This window comes from Nycticebus coucang, chromosome 17 (genome assembly GCF_027406575.1).
Source record: "Nycticebus coucang isolate mNycCou1 chromosome 17, mNycCou1.pri, whole genome shotgun sequence".
Taxonomy (NCBI): domain Eukaryota; kingdom Metazoa; phylum Chordata; class Mammalia; order Primates; family Lorisidae; genus Nycticebus; species Nycticebus coucang.
Window position 1 is genome coordinate 37833507 of NC_069796.1, and position 17362 is coordinate 37850868.

Genomic DNA, 17362 nt, shown 5'->3' on the forward strand with positions numbered 1-17362 from the left:
GAAGAATCTTCATAAAGAAACCAGAGGGGTTGGGAATGGGGGTAAAAATAAATTGAGCTGTTAAGATGCATTTGGGAACAGAAGCTGAGAGTCTCAAGCAATAAATCAATTTTTGAAAATACATGCAAAATAGGACACTTGTAAGTCACCTACTTTATATGCTTATGTATTGTGTAAATTTTATTTGTGCCAGTTGTTGCATATACATTTTATTTACTTATAATTTCCTGCAAGAGGAATAGTCATCCCTTTTTTATGTGGGGAAGTTGAGGCTCAAAGAGGTTAAAAAGATTTATCTGAGGTCACACAGGAAGTAGGAGAGCTGGGAATTCAAGCTAGATTTGAGTGCCTCCAAAGTACAGTTCTCTTTCCACTATATCTCCCTGTTAGACCTCACTATCTCCTAGACATGCTCAGCCTGATCAGTAAAATGGCACTACTGCCCTCTCACCCCAGTGATTCCTGGTCATTCGTGAGTGGAGAAAAAGATAATCCAAACAACCAATGACCTCCTCCAAGTGGCTGGTATTCCCCACAGCAAGCAATCAACCTATCTCTGGAGTTCCTTTCCTTTTTCTATTTGTTATATGAGCGTCTAGCAGTCAATTTACCATCTTCATTATGTTCACTTTAAGGAGATGGGAAACTGACTTCACAGTGAGCATACTTCAGTCTGTAGTGTGGGAAGGAGAACAAGTCCTTGGGCAATAGATGAGTGAGTAGGGCCAGTTTATGAGAAAGGTGAAAGAACGGTTCTGCTAACACCCTAACAAGAAAAATAAATTGTAACTAGCAGCCACTTAGAGTAGCATGAACCCTACCTCTAAGGTCAATAATATGAATATCCCTCCTACAGAGATATTTACCTAGCAAGTAAAAGAAGCTCAACTGGCTCAGTAACTAGGACGCCAGCCACATACACTGGAGCTGGCGTGTTGGAATCCAGCCCAGGACTGCCAAACAACAATGACAACTACAACCAAAAAATAGCCTGGCACTGTGATGGGCGCCTGTAGTCCCAGCTGCTTGGGAGGCTCAAGAGGATCTCCTGAGCCCATGAGTTTGAGGTTGCTGTGAGCTATGATGCCAGGGCAACAAAGTGAGACTCTGTCTCCAGCTAGATCGATAGATAAACATTCATTACAGCACTTGAAATTAGGCAGTAACATTGGATGTCACAAGTTTAAGGTGATCTACCTGTGTGCTGTTAGAATTTAAACTCATGGGCGGTGCCTGTGGTTCAGTGGGTAGGGCAACGGCCCCATATTCCAAGGGTGGTGGGTTCAAACCCGCCCCAGGTGGAACTGCAACAAAAATATAGCCAGGCACTGTGGAAGGCACCTGTAGTCCCAGCTACTTGGGAGGCTGAGGCAAGAGAATCGCTTAAGCCCAGGAGTTGGAGGTTGCTGTGAACTGTGATGCCAAAGCACTCTATCCAGGGTGACAGCTTGAGTCTCTGTCTCAAAAAAAAAAAAAAAAAAAAAAGGAATTGCCTAAGCCCAAGAGTTTGAGATTGCTGTGAGCTCTGACGCCACAGCTCTCTACCAAGGGTGACATAGTGAAACTCTGTCAAAAAAAAAAAAAAATTCACTGCCTGGGCAAAGGTCTTTTTGCATATTGTTTAAACAGCCTTGAAAAATTTCCTGAGTGGACAGATACAAACTTCTCTTGCTTCCTCAAGAAGAGACAGTACCAGATGCCTCCCGCTATCAAGAAAGAAGAAACTACCAGCAATTCCTATTATCAATCTGCTACGTGAGAAACAGAAAAAGCCAACACAGCAATTTCGCCTCCTCTTTTATTATCTGAAGCAGAGAAAGTGGGGGGGGGGGACATTTTTAACACTTTAAAAATACCAGCTGCTGTTCTTGAACTGCTCTGCACTTTATCCTTACCTCCTTGCCATGGCCACGCACTTACACTCTTGCTATCTATCCCTTCCCTCCCTCCCTCCCTTTCTTCCTTCCCTTTCTTCCTTTCCTCCTTTCTCCCTTTCTCCCCCTCCCAGTCTTTCTTCCTTTCCCTCCCTGCCCCCCTCCCCTTCTTCCTTTCTTTTCTTCCTTCCCTCCCTCCATCTCCCTCTTTCTTTCTTTTGAACATAAATAAACCTTGTACGTTCTTCTATTCTAAACTCTGAGATTTTTCTCCACCCACCCTGAGCACCTAATAAATTTCCACCCTAAGAAAAGGTCTAGATCAGCGGTTCTCAACCTGTGAGTTGTGACTCCTTTGAGGGTCAAACGACCCTTTCACAGGGTTCGCCTAAATAACATTCTGCATATCAGATATTTACTTTACAATTTATAACACTAGCAAAATTACAGTTATGAAGTAGCAACGAAAATAATTTTATGGTTGGGGGTCACCACAACACGAGGAACTGTATTAAAGGTTGCGCCATTAGGAAGGTTGAGAACCACTGGTCTAGATAAAACACTTCCCTGAGGCCTGAGTGGGAAAGGGAACGGGACTGACTGGGAAGGGGAACAGTTCACTTTTCCCTTGGAATACCCAAAAGACTAATGACAGTAGTTAAGCCCAGGAATAATTCTAGTTTGTGTCACCGCCTAGTACCATGAGGGCAGATAACAACTATTCAACAAATATCTATTACATGAGGGACAAGTTACAGAATGGACATATAAAAATTAGAATCAAAACTGGTACAAGTTATAAAAGAAGATATTAAGTCTAGGCTTGGTGGCTCACGCCTATAATCCTAACACTCTGGGAGGCAGAGGAGGGTGGGTTTCTTGAGCTCAGGATTTCGAGACCAGTCTAAGCAAGGGCTAGAAGCCTTTTCTACTAAAAAAAAAAAAAAAAGTAGGGCAGCACCTGTGGCTCAGTCGGTAAGGCTCCGGCCCCATATACCGAGGATGGCGGGTTCAAACCCGGCCCCGGCCAAACTGCAACCAAAAAATAGCCGGGCGTTGTGGCAGGCGCCTATAGTCCCAGCTACTCGGGAGGCTGAGGCAAGAGAATCGCTTAAGCCCAGGAGTTGGAGGTTGCTGTGAGCTGTGTGAGGCCACGGCACTCTACCGTGGGCCATAAAGTGAGACTCTGTCTCTACAAAAAAAAAAAAAAAGTAGAAAAACTAGCCAGGTATTGTGGCGGGCACCTAGAGATCAGTTACTAGGGAGGCTGAGTCAAAAGGATCACTTGAGTCCAAGAGATTGTGGTTGCTATGAGCTATGTTGACGCTATGGCACTCTACTGAGGGTGACAAAGTGAGATTCTGTTTAAAAAAAAAGATATTAGGGCGGCGCCTGTGGCTCAGTCAGTAAGGCGCTGGCCCCATATACCGAGGGTGGCGGGTTCAAACCCGGCCCCGGCCAAACTGCAACCAAAAAATAGCCGGGCGTTGTGGCGGGCGCCTGTAGTCCCAGCTACTCGGGAGGCTGAGGCAGGAGAATCACTTAGGCCCAGGAGTTGGAGGTTGCTGTGAGCTGTGTGAGGCCACGGCACTCTACCAAGGGCCATAAAGTGAGACTCTGTCTCTACAAAAAAAAAAAAAAAAAAAAGATATTAATAAAGTGCTATAAAAGTTAGAGCCTTAAAAATAAAATAAGCTCAAATCTTACAGTATTTAGAATGAATAAATGGGCCAAGACCAGAGTCCAGCTGAATACCAAGCTGCCAGCTCTTTCAGAGGCCTGTCTTCCTCTTTGGGACAGATATAACCTCAAGTATGTAGGAAATGGATATACTGTGTCCCCCAGTCTCCAAACCCTGAAAAAACCTGTGACGGTTGCCAAAAATTAATATGTTGGAAACTCATACCTATATGATAATATTAAGTGGTGGGACCTTTGCGGAAATAATTAATAGGATTTAGGTTGAAGAGAGATTGTCCCTTCCACCATGGAAGGACACAGGGATCTCCCCTTCTACCATGTATGGCCACTCAAACAAGGCACCATCTTTGAATTACAGAGCAAGCCCTCACCAGACACTGAATCTTTTGGTGCCTTGCTCTTAGACTTCCTAGTCTCTAGAACTGAGTAGTAAATTTTTATTGTTTATAAATTACCCAGCCTAAGGTATTTTGTTATAGTAGTCCCAACGAAGACATTCTCTTACTAGAGTAGGTGACAGGCCTGAGACTGGATACAGGGACTTAAAGGTGGGGTGCGGTTGTTAAACAACCCTAAATGAGGCTGTTAACCACAGGCAAGAACTAGCTTGTCAGCCGGTTCTGTCACCTTACATGAACTTTAGCTAATTACAATATTATTTATATTGTGGTTTTTCAAATTTCTCTGCCCATGAAATCACCATGATAGTTCTGAAACAACAATACAAGGTATGAATATTCTTCCCCCCAATAAGTAAAACTATAAAAAATAAAAAACTACTTCTTCTTGGCTTGGCGCCTGTAGCACAGTGGTTACAGGGCCAGCCACATATACCAAGGCTAGCAGGTTGGAACCTGGCCCGGGCCAGCTAAACAACAATGACAATTGCGACAAAAAATAGCCAAGCGTTGTGGCGGGCCCCTGTAGTCCCAGCTACTTTGGAGGCTGAGGCAAAAGAAGCGCTTAAGCCTAAGAGTTTGAGGTGGCTCTGAGCTGTGAGCTGTGACGCTACAGCACTCTACCAAGGGCAACATAGTGAGACTCTGTCTCAAAAAAAAAAAAGAAAGAAAGAAAAGAAAATTACTACTTCTCCCAGTACAGCTACTCTCTTTCCTGAGAGCATACCTTCACTTTCAATAAAACTGTAGGTTGCTTGGCTTACATGGTATATCCTGAAATTCTTTTTTTTTTTAATTGTTGGTGATTCATTGAGAATATAAAGAATAGTTACATTGTAACAGATAACAACTATTGAGGTTATATCTGATATGAGGTTATATCTGTCCCAAAGTATAGGTTACATTGATTGCATTTTTTAAGTAAAGTCCCTCTTATAATTGTGTCCCACCCCCAAAAGGTGTATCCCACACCATGACCTCCCCACTCCCTCCCTCCTTCCCTCTCTCTGCTCGCCCCTTCCCCCCCCCACCATGTAATATACTAGGTCATTAATTGTCCTTATATCAGAATTGAGTCCGTAGGATATCCTGAAATTCTTTTCCCAAAGAACACCAAGATCTTTGAAAACCTTCACTAGGAGGCTAGTAACAGTGACTGAGAACACCTTCTCAGGGAAGCTAGCTCTGAACTCAAGCCTCTTGAACTGCTGAAGCCAGTGTGTATGGTTGGGCCCAAATAGGAAGCCTCTACTTACATGGTTCCCAAGCAAGGAGAACCACAGTAAAGGTGAGAAGATTGAAGTCCAAGGATCAGAGAGGATGGTGGGATAATGATAGTCTTCTCTCTTTATTCCCTTACTACTCTTGGAACTGAGCAAAAATGTTTAAAATTTCTTTTTAACATTTTCATAAAATACACGTATATAATTTACAATTTATAAGTGTACAGTTCAATGGTAATAAATGCATTTATATTCCTTTTTGAGGTAAATTATCCATTTAATTTACCTATCATCTTTACCATTTTTAATTGTATAGTTCAGTGATAAATACATTTATATTCTTTCTTTTTCCCCTTTTTTTGCCCATCATCCTCACTCCCCCTTTCTTTCCTGGTAAAAATTTCCTTTTAAATAAGTAAGTAGTTGGCTGGGTGCGGTGGATCATGACTATAATTCTAGCACTCTGGGAGGCCCAGGCAGGTGGATTGCCCTCAGCTCCAGGTTTGAGACCAGCCTAAGCAAGAGCAAGACCCTGTTTCTAAAAATAGCTGGGCGTTGTGGCAGGTGCCTATAGTCCCAGCTACTTGGGAGGCTGAGGCAAGAGAATTGCTTTAGCCCAAGAGTTTGAGGTTGCTGTGAGCTATGACACCATGGTACTCTATGGAGGGTGACAAAGTGAGACTCTGTCTCAAAAATAAATAAATAAATAAATAAATAAACAACAACCAAAAAACTCTCTCTCCTCTGCAGTTCCGTTGGAGAGTTTCTAGCTTTCCTCTTCCACTCCCCAGAAGAGCAAAAGCGTGGAAGGGTAGAGAGCCTGAGAAATCATCTTCAGCCTGATCACCATCAATCAAACCAAAGGAAACCATAGCACCTACCCTCAGAGCCCTGGCCAGGCAGAGATTTACAAGATCATTCTGCCTTCCTCAACAAGCAGAATGTGTTTACTAGATCATTTTTCCTCTGATCAGCCTTTCTCAATTAATCTCTCACAAGCCTGACAGCCTGTTGTGTGAAAGCATTCCTGGTATCAGGAATTGGCTGCCTGCTCTTTCTGGATGGGCCTGGAATGGGGATCACTGTCTCACTACTGTATTGCTCTGACTTCTCTCTGCCTACCAAGCTTTCACCACACACCTCTCTCTTTATTCCCTTACTACTCTTGGAACTGAGCAAAAATGTTTAAAATTTCTTTTTAACATTTTCATAAAATACACTGGAATGGGGATCACTGTCTCACTACTGTATTGCTCTGACTTCTCTCTGCCTACCAAGCTTTCACCACACACCTCAAATCCTGCTGCCAGCAATCCCTTCTGGACTCCAAACATTTTATTCACTTGAACATGACCACCTAACTGTAGTCCCAGCTACTTAGGAGGCTGAGGCAAGAGAATCACCTAAGCCCAGGTGTTAGAGGTTGCTGTGAGCTGTGTGACGCCCCGGCACTCTACTGAGGGCAACAGAGTGAGACTCTGTCTCTAAAAGAAAAAACAACAACAAAAAAAAAAACAGCCCAGCAAGTACCATTTAGCAGAAATATTAATAAAGAGCTATAAGAATAAGCCCACTCAGTTTCAACTGTTGTCTTTCCACATCTCTTTGGTAGTAAAGCCCTTACTCATCCATCATCTCGTTTTCTCCAGACAACCCTAGGAGGTAGGTGGGGCAGAATTTATCCCCATTTGAGAGATAAACAAAAACTCTCAACTGTTCAGAGCTGTGCCATCTACTATAGTAGCCAATAGCCATGTGCAGTTTTTTTTTTGTTTGTTTGTTTGTTTGTTTGTTTTTGAGACAGAGTCTCAAGCTGTTGCCCTGGGTAGAGTGCCATGGCGTCATAGTTCTCAGCTACCTCCAACTCTTGGACTCAAGTGATCCTCTTGCCTCAGTTTTTCTATTTTTAGTAGAGACAGGGGGAGGTCTCACTTTTGCTCACACTGGTCTCGAACTCCTGAGTTCAAGCAATCCACCTGCCTCAGCCTCCCAGAGTGCTAGGATTACAGGTGTGAGCACCATGCCCAGCCCCATGTGTAGTTATTTAGATTTAAATCAATTAAAATTAAAAGTTAAATTCAGTTGCTTAGTCACGATAGCTACATTTTAAATTCTCGATTGCCACATGTGGCTAATGTCTATCATATTAGACAGCCAAGATTATAAACATTTCTACCAAAAAGCTCTATTGCAAAACAGTGCTTGAGAGTTCCTGAGAGGCAGTGCCAAAGAAGGACTGTGAAACCAGAGCTCTCAGTATTCCCCCAAAAAGCTAAGTTGAACTGCTGACATAGGAGAAGTAGGGAGCTTAAGGGCATTCCAGAGGAAACAAAAGGGAACCACACATCATCTGAACCAGGTCCCACCACTTTCTGGGCTAGACTCAGATGGGGTGGGTTGCAGCAGCCAAGGCAGGGCAGAGCCATATGATCTCTCCCACAGCATCTGGGCATGCCAAACCCATTATCAGCAGCTTCCTTCATGGCAGTCAAGAATTCTAGGTCTCGGGCGGCGCCTGTGGCTCAGTCGGTAAGGCTCCGGCCCCATATACCGAGGGTGGCGGGTTCAAACCCAGCCCCGGCTGAACTGCAACCAAAAAATAGCTGGGTGTTGTGGCGGGCGCCTGTAGTCCCAGCTACTCGGGAGGCTGAGGCAGGAGAATCGCTTAAGCCCAGGAGATGGAGGTTGCTGTGAGCTGTGTGACGCCACGGCACTCTACCCAGGGCCATAGAGTGAGACTCTGTCTCTACAGAAAAAAAAAAAAGAATTCTAGGTCTCTCCACCCCAAAAGACTTCAAGGACTTGAGTAACTGTTTTGCCTCTGTCTCTGGTTCATTACTGAAGGCCTCAGAAGCAGAAAAGGAAAAAAGAAAAAAAACACATCATTTCTAGTCCCTATGAAAGAGATGTGAGGGCTCTGGATGACAGCCTCCCACCTGCTGGAAGGCTTTGGCAGCTCCAAGGGGTTGGAGTCAGAAAGAAGAAGGTTGGTATATTTTAGCTGCATTTGCTCTCTTCTAAACAGGCCTTTCTGGTTCAAAGGAAAAGCATTCAAAAGAAGAGACCCAGAAGACAGACAAAATTTCAAAGTGTTCTCACCAAACAGCTTCCCACTGAGGCCAAAGCACAGCCTCAAGAACCATGACTCTGTCTCCAGAAACACCTTTAACCACACACCTATTAAGGTACATAGACATATGACACAAATGCACTGGCTGCAGGCACCCACAACTGCACGGAATCAGGAATCTACATACAGGGAAGACACAGCAATAACCCTGTTCTGGTTACCTACTGCTGCATAACAAAGCATCCCCAACTTAGTAGCTTCAAACAACAATAGTTTATTTAGCAGTCTGGACAGGGCTTAATAGGGAAGAGTTGACTAGGTTACATGTACTTTCAGCTGGGATAGCCCAACTAAAGCAAGATGCTCAAACCCGGGGCTGGCAATTAATGCTGACTGTCAGTTGGAACTTCAAGCTGGTGCTGTTAGCCAGGACAAATGGTCTCTCCAAGTAGCTGCTTGGCCTCCTCATAGTTTGGTGGCTGATTTCCAAGAATAAGCATCCCAAGAGAACAAAGCACAAAATTCATGGTAATTTTATGATCTAGCCTCAGAAGTGACATAGCATCACTTCTCCCATTGGTTGAGTGAGTCACAAAGGTTGGCCCACATTCAAGAAGAAGGAAAGAGAACCCACCTCTCATTGAGGAGTATCAACACCCTATTGTGAAGAGAACATGTGGGATGGGCTATATCTTGGCAGACACCTCTGGAAGACATAGTCTGCCACATGCCCTGGCATAAACACCCGTACTTGTGAATGTAGCTGACAAATTCAGACTCCTACACAAGGCACACAGATGTTTACATACATAGATAAATTAAAACATTCGGCATTCACATAAGTGAACACTGACACATAGGATATACACGTGGCCACAGGTGGGTTACTTACAAAATTTCACAATTAGACATGCATTACAAAATACACAAGCATGCATATATAAAATCACCTTGAAAACCCTGCAGGATCCTAAGGAAACCAAACTAAGGACAAATGGAGTGCAACTAAGATGTCAGCTGTTCCCTCGCCCTCCTCCATCTCCCTACCAAGAACCCATACCTACAAAAGCATCAGTATGAAATGCAGAATTTATCAAAGGTACCGTAGGAGTGATGAAGGAAGAAGTTAATACCACATACCCCACAGAAAATAACTTGAAAGCCGATGGAGTAGACCTTTCCTCAAAAGGTCCCTCTTTCATCTGTCACCTCCATGGATCACTTTTTTTTTTTGCAATTTTGGCCGGGGCTGGGTTTGAACCCACCACCTCCAGCATGTGGGACCAGCACCCTACTCCTTTAAGCCACAGGCGCTGCCCCATGGATCACTTTTTATCTTTTCTTTCCCTTGAGTAGCACCCAGTTAGCCAGTTCATATCTCCCTCTCTTGGATTTTCCCGCAAGCTTCCAAATTCCTCACCTCTTTATCACATAGAGTAGTTAAGATTTGCTTAGACCCATGATAAAAGCTTGATGTAAGAATAGACATCAGATATAAAGGAGATATCTCTCCTCACAGACCTCTTGTTCTCTCACTCTTGTCATCTGCATGACATCAAGATGTTTCTAACTGGACAAGATTGATTAAGTCTACATCCAAATTTGTGATGAGCCAGGTTAACTGGAAAAGTTCATTGCAATCTTCACCCCCACCCCACCACCACGAAGAGTCCCATAAGCCAGGCCACTGCAGAACTGTTGTAGGGTCGCATATGTGGCCTCCCTTCGTGGACCAATCTATGCCTTCCCCTACACAAGTGCCAATGCTTCTCCAAGCAGAGAACTGCAGAGGGAAAGTGTCTGCTGCAAGGGAATCTTGGACATGGTAGATGTAGTAGCTGATTATACCAGCACAGTACTGGGTAGGCAAGCCAGTGATGGGATAACCCTTCCCTCCTCTGACACCACAGGTTCCCAAGCACCAGAGCTTTGGAAGTCATATGTGAAGAATAAGGATTGCTCTGTGGCATGTATCAGAACATTACATATTTGAATCCCATATTATTATTATCATTGTTTTGAGACAGAGTCTCACTCAGTTGCCCTGTGGTTGAGTGCCGTGGTGTCATAACTCACAGCAACCTCAAACTCTTGGGCTCAAGTGACTCTCTTGCCTCAGCCGCCCAAGTAGCTGGAACTACAGGCACCCACCAAAACGCCTGGCTATCTTTAGAGACAGGGTCTCAGCCTTCCTCAAACTGGTCTCAAACTCGTTAGCTCAAGCAATCAGCCCACCTTCAGCCTCCCAGAGTGCTGGGATTGATTACAGGCGTGAGCCACCATGCCTGGTCCTGAATCCAATATCATCAGCAAAGAGCCTGGATTTGAGATTTTTAAACAGTTAAGAACAGATTTTTTAATCAAATAGACCTGAGTCCAAATCCTGACTGCCTCTCACTAGCTAAGCAAGTTGCTTAACTCTAACCAATCTCAGAGAGTTTTCTTACCTTTTTTTTTGAGACAGAGTCTCACTATGTGGCCCTTGGTAGAATGCACTGGTGTCACAGCTCACAGCAACCTCAAACTCTTGGGCTAAAGCGATTCTCTTGCCTCAGCCTCCTGAGTAGCTGGGACTATAGGCGCCCGCCACCACACCCAGCTATCTTTTTGTTGCAGTCATCGTTGTTGTTTAGCAGGCCCTGGCCGGGTTCCAACCCACCATCTTTGGTGTGTGTGGCCAGCGCCCTACTCACCGAACTATGGGCGCTGAGCCTTTCTTATCTTTAAAATGGAGATAATATTGCAAGGCCAAGACAGGAGGATCACTTGAGGTCAGCAGTTGAGCAAAGTGAAATCCTGTCTCTACTAAAAATAGAAAAATTATGGCTCGGCACCCATAGCACAGTGGTTACAGTGCTGGCCACACACACCAAGGGTGACAGGTTCAATCCTGCCCCGAACCTGGCTGGGGCCAGCTAACCAACAATGACAACTGCAACTGCAACAAAAAAATAGCCAGGAATTGTGGCAGGCACCTGTAGTCCCAGCTACTTGGGAGGCTGAGGTAAGAGAATCACTTAAGTCCAAGAGTTAGAGGTTGCTGTGAGCTGTGAAGCCACAGCTCTCTACCGAGGGCAATGTAGTAAATAAATAAATAATAAATATTATTATTATTATTTTGAGACAGAGTCTCATTCAGTCACCCTGGGGTTGAGTGCCATGGTATCACAATGGCCAACTGCCTTGGCCTTGCAATATTATCTCCATTTTAAAGGTAAGAAAGGCTCGGCGCCTGTAGTTCAGTGAGTAGGGTACTGGCTACATACACCAAAGATGGGGGGTTTGAACCAGCCAGGACCTGCTAAACAACAATGACAACTGCCACAAATTTATTTATAAATAAATAAAAATAGAAAAATTAGCCAGGTGTGAGAAGTGCCTGTAGTCCCTGCTACGTGGGAGGCTAAGGCAGGAGGATCACTTGAACTCAGAAGTTGAGGTTGCTGTGAGCTAGGCTGAGGCTGAGGCACTCTAGCCTGGGGCAACAGAGTGAGACCCTGCCTCAAAAAAAAATTGGAGATAATATTAGTACTCACCTCAACTATTGTTATGGAGATTAAATGAGATACCACAAGTAAAGCATTCAGCCTAGTGCCCATCTAGTTCCTACTGCCTGGAACACAAGACCTTCTGAAAACCACATATATCTTAGCTATTAGTAATAATCTTTTCCATGCCTATTTGTTACACAAACATTGGACTAGAGGCTGGGCAAAATTAAATCACACACAAAAATACACATGTGGGTACTTACAAACTCACACAAAGGATCCTGCTTTATACTACATATCCCTACTTAACATTCCAAGTAATTATCTCATTCTCAGACCTAAACACACAATTTACACATTATACATCATCCCAGGCTATATGGATACATTTGTGAAAGAGTTGAAAGAAGTAGATAAAACCTCCCTCCAGGGCGGCGCCTGTGGCTCAGTGAGTAGGGCGCCAGCCCCATATGCCGAGGGTGGCGGGTTCAAACCCAGCCCCGGCCAAACTGCAACCAAAAAATAGCCGGGCGTTGTGGCGGGCGCCTGTAGTCCCAGCTACTTGGGAGGCTGAGGCAAGAGAATCGCGTAAGCCCAAAAGTTAAGAGGTTGCTGTGAGCCATGTGACGCCACGGCACTCTACCCGAGGGCGGTACAGTGAGACTCTGTCTCTACAAAAAAAAAAAAAAAAAACCTCCCTCCAGTCAAAAATGAGACATACAGGAAATGAAAAGTATGGGACTGTCTCTGAGACAGAGGATTGTGTGTGTTTCTGGAGAAAGGAATACTGCATTCCCTGATATAGGGGAAAATGACAAGTTGAATGTGGCTTTTCTCAGAAGTGTCTTTATTACTCCACATGTTGAAGCAAACAATAGAATGATTCAGGTGGCAAGGGTCTGACCACATGCAACTAATATTGTTTAGCTGTCATAGCTTCCCATTTCCCCATGGCCTCTGCAAAGACACCCAAGGTGGGAGACATTGGCACCAAGATCATTACAGAATTATGAGACCCATTGAACCATCATTTAGAGCCACTAATGGGAAATAAATTTTCCTCAGCTAGGCTTGGACTGCATACTCATAGGAACTCTACTTCATTCTTGTAACACCTGCTCCTCAGAAACTGGTAAGTGTAAGAGATGGAGAGTGGGCCAAGGTTGAGGGGCCCTTCTCCAGGGCAGGGGATCTAAGGGTTAGGTCTGGTCCACTCCTCGCCCTGGTCAAGAAAGATAATAATAACGACCTAATTTGTTTTATTTTATTCTTTTTTTAGAGACAGAGTCTCAGTTTGTTGCCCTTGGTAAAGTGCTCTGGTGTCACAGCTCACAGCAACCTCCAACTCCTGGGCTTAGGCAATTCTCTTGCCTCAACCTCCCGAGTAGCTGGGACTACAGGCGCCCACGACAACACCCAGCTATTTTTTGTTGCAGTTTGGCCGGGGCTGGGTTGGAACCCACCACCCTCAATATATGGGGCCAGTGCCCTAACCACTGAGCCATAGGCGCCGCCTATAACAACCTAATGTTAAACAGATGTTAAACAATGTTTGACATTCCTTATGGCATTTAATTCTCACAGGAATCCTGTGAGATGTAGGTTTTATTGCCCCTCATTAAGCAAAAAGGAAACTGAAGGATGCACCAAGAGATGCAGCAGAGTGCTGGGCAGCCCCAAAATGGAACATGTGGAATGGAGTGCTCCCTAAGGGTCCAAGTAGACCTCAGCCTTGATTTAACTCCAGATCTAATAGCTCAGATTCTACCTACCAGAGTATGTCCATTAAGTTAACACATTTGTTGAGTTCAGGTGCCAGGATCTGTGCCACAAAATGGGAATATAATAGTGAATAAATAGACATAGCCCTGAGGTAGATTAAAAATAGCCTAAAATTCTTTGTGTCCTGAACAGGTGAGGTATCTTTCCCCTCTAGGGAAGCTAGGCTGGTCTGTGACTGCTTTGACCAACAGAGTACGGAAGAAGTGATGTTATCTACTTATAAGCTTAGTCTTTAAGAGCTGCCACTTTGGTCTACTGTAGCCCTTAGCCACTCTGTAATAATTCCAGCCACCCTGATGGAGAGAGCATGGAAACAGAGAGGGACTCAGCTGGAACAAGCCTTTCAGCCATCCTACAAGGCACCATCCATGTAAGTGAAGCCTTCTTGGATCTTCCAAACTAGACCAGCCTCCAGATGAGTGTCACTGAATGGTCCTAGTCAATATCAATATCACGTAGAACAAAAGAATCACCCAGCCAAACCCTTCCTGAATTCCTCAGCCATACAATCATGAGACAAACAAAATGGGTGTTTTAATCCAAGAGTTGGTAAATTTTTCTCTTGTTGTTCATTGTTGTTTTTATTTGTTTGGGTTTCTTTTTTACAACCCCTTAAAAATGTAAAAAGAAAAATATATTAATTTACTAGCTATACAAAAACAGACTATAAGCTGGATGCAACACTTGGGTCCTACTTTGTCAATCCCTATTTTTAGCCAGTAAGGTGTGGGATGGTTTGTCACCTTGCAATAGCTAACCAGAACAGTCCCTTCCTTAACAAAGCTAAAGTGCTGCAAGTAAGACAGATGTAAAGACACAGTCAGGAGTGACGCATCCCGCAGCTGCCTACCTCTTTGCATTTGCAGCGGAGCCCGAGCTAGAGCTAGACCGCGCCAGAGGACCTCAGCAGCCATGTCAAAGCCCAGTAGTGAAGCCGGGACTACTTTCATTCAGCCCCAGCAGCTGCACGAAGCCATGGCCGACACATTCCTGGAGCATATGTGCTGCCTGGACAGCGACTCAACATCAATCACAGCCCATTCTGGAATGAATGTGGCTCGTCTGAACTTGTTGCATGAACTCATGAGTACCATGCAGAAACCATTAAGAATATGCGCACATGGCTGAACGCCTGTAGCACAGTGGTTATGGAGCCAGCCACATACACCAAGGCTGGAAGGTTCGAACCCAGCCTAGGCCAGCTAAAACAACAATGACAACCACAACAAAAAATCGCTGGCCACAACAAAAAATAGCCTGGCGTTGTGACAGGTGCCTGTAGTCAGCTACTTAGGAGGCTGAGGCAAGAGTATTGCTTAAGCCCAAGAGTTTGAGGTTGCCGTGAGCTGTGAAGCCACGGTACTCTTCCGAGGGTGACATAGTAAGAGTCTATCTCAAAAAAAAAAAGAACATGCCCACAGCCACAGAAAGCTTTGCATCTGACCCCATTCTCTACCAGCCAGTTGCTGTGGCTCTGGACACTAAAGGACCTGGGATTCAAACTGGGCTTATCAAGGGCAGTGGCACCACGGAGGTGGAGCTGAAGAAAGGAGCCACTCTCAAAATCACATTGGACGACACCTACATGAAGAAGTGTGACAAGACTACCCTGTGGCTGGACTACAAGAACATCTGCAAGGTGGTAGAGGTGGGCAGCAAGATCTACGTGAATGATGGACTTATTTCCCTGCTGGTGAAGCAGAAAGGTGCTGACTTCCTGGTGACAGGTGGAAAATGGTGGCTCCTTGGGCAGCAAGAAGGGTGTAAACCTTCCCAGGGCTGCTGTGGACCTGCCTGCTGTGTCAACATCCAGGACCTGAAGTTTGTGGTAGAACAGGATGTAGATATGGTGTTTGCATCTTTCATCCGCAAGCCTGATGTCCATGAAATCAGGAAGGTCCTAGGAGAGAAAGGAAAGAACATCAAGATAATCAGCAAAATTGAGAATCATGAGGGAATTCAGAGGTTTGATGAGATCTTGGAGGCCAGTGATGGGATCATGGTGACTCGTGGTGACCTAATCATTGAGATTCCTGCAGAGAAGGTCTTCCTTGCTCAGAAGGTGATGATCAGGCTATGCAACCGAGCTAGGAAGCCTGTCTTCTGTGCCACATAGATGCTGGAGAGCATGATCAAGAAGCCCCGCCCCACCCAGGCGGAGGGCGGCGATGTGACCAAAGCAGTCCTGAACGATGCTGACTGCATCATGCTGTCTGGAGAAACAGCCAAAGGGGACTAACCTCTGGAAGCTGTTAGCAGGCAGCACCTGATTGCCCATGAGGCAGAGGCAATCATTTACCACTTGCAATTATTTGAGGAACTCTGCCGCCTGGCACCCATTACCAGCAACCCAACAGAAGCTGCTGCCATTGGGGCCATGGAGGCCTTCTTCAATTACTGCAGTGGGCCATAATCATCCTCACCAAGTCTGGCAGGTCTGCTCACCAGATGGCCAGATAAGGCCCATGTGCCCCTATTGTTGCTATGACAAGGAATCCCCAGACAGCTTGCCAGGCCCACCTATACCGTGGCATATTCCCTGTCTTGTGCAAGGACCCAGTCCAGGAAGCTGAGGATGTGGACCTCCAGGTGAACTTGGCCATGAATGTTGGAAAGGCCCAAGGCTTCTTCAAGACAGGAGATGTGTCTTGACTTGGTGGTGCCCTGGCTCTGGTTTCACCAACACCATGGATGTAGTGCCTGTGCCATGATGAATCCCAGAGCCCCTCCTTCAGCCCCTGTCCTATCCCCTTCCCCCAACCCATCCATTAGGCCAACAATGCTTGTAGAGTTCATTCTGGGCTATATTGTGGCACTGGTGGGCTGGAACACCAGGGAGAAGATTAATGCCACTGTGAAACATGGCTGTTGTAGACCCTGCTCGAGTGGGGTAGCCCAGAGCCTGGCTTACCCATCATGAGTGGCCCCACTCAAGCAAGGGACAAAGGAGGAATGCAAGAGTGGAAGTCCCCAGAGTCTAAGGCAAGAGGGCAACAGCTCCCTTTCCTTTGTGTTCTTGTTTCTCCTTTCTGCGGAAAATGGATGCCCAGAGAACCCCCAGCCCTGGACCAGCCAGAAGAATAGGAATCTTAGGGAATGGGGCAGTGATTCTAGTTGAAGGAGACTCTGGCCCTTACTTGTTTCCCCAGCCCCATGGCCTCCCCTACTCCCTGTGCTCTTTTGTCCTGCATTCGGCTCACCTTTTGCTGCAGACACAATTCCACCCTCATTTTTTTCCATTTTCCTTTCTACTGCAGCTGCTTCTGGGTGTGTTGCTATAGAACCTACCTGTATGTCAATAAACAACAGCTGAGGCAGCGCCCATAGCTCAGTGGGTAGGGCACCAGCCACATACACCGAGGCTAGTGGGTTCGAATCCAGCTCGGGCCAGTGAAAACAATGACAACTGCAATAGAAAAATAGCCGCGCGTTTTGGCAGGAGCCTATAGTCCCAGCTACTTGGGAGGCTGAGGCAAGAGAATCGCTTAAGCCCAAGAGTTTGAGGTTGCTGTGAGCTGTGAAGCCACAGCACTCCAACATAGTGAGACTGTGTCTCAAAAAAATAAATAAATAAATAAACAACAGCCGAAGCATAAAAAAAAAGACAGCCATAAAACAAAAAATAAATAATGACTAATCAAATTACTACACATAAAAGATATGGGCTAGGTGCTATAGGACTTAATGTCACAGGGGGCTTCAGGGGAAGGTTTCCCCCAAAAGACAATGGGTCTTTTTGTTTGTTTGTTTTTGAAACAGAGTCTCAAGCTGTCACCCTAAATAGAGTACCGTGGCGTCACAGCTTACAGCAACCTCAAACTCC

At 45.3% G+C, this 17362-nt stretch overlaps 1 pseudogene across 1 annotated transcript; it reads left to right on the top strand.

Moving 5' to 3' along the window:
• Positions 1 to 14380: 14380 nt before the first annotated feature.
• On the top strand, positions 14381 to 16250 carry LOC128568686 (pyruvate kinase PKM-like; annotated as a pseudogene). The gene is made up of 2 exons (XR_008375193.1): positions 14381 to 14659; positions 14959 to 16250. The product of XR_008375193.1 is annotated as a pyruvate kinase PKM-like (transcript).
• Positions 16251 to 17362: the final 1112 nt, after the last annotated feature.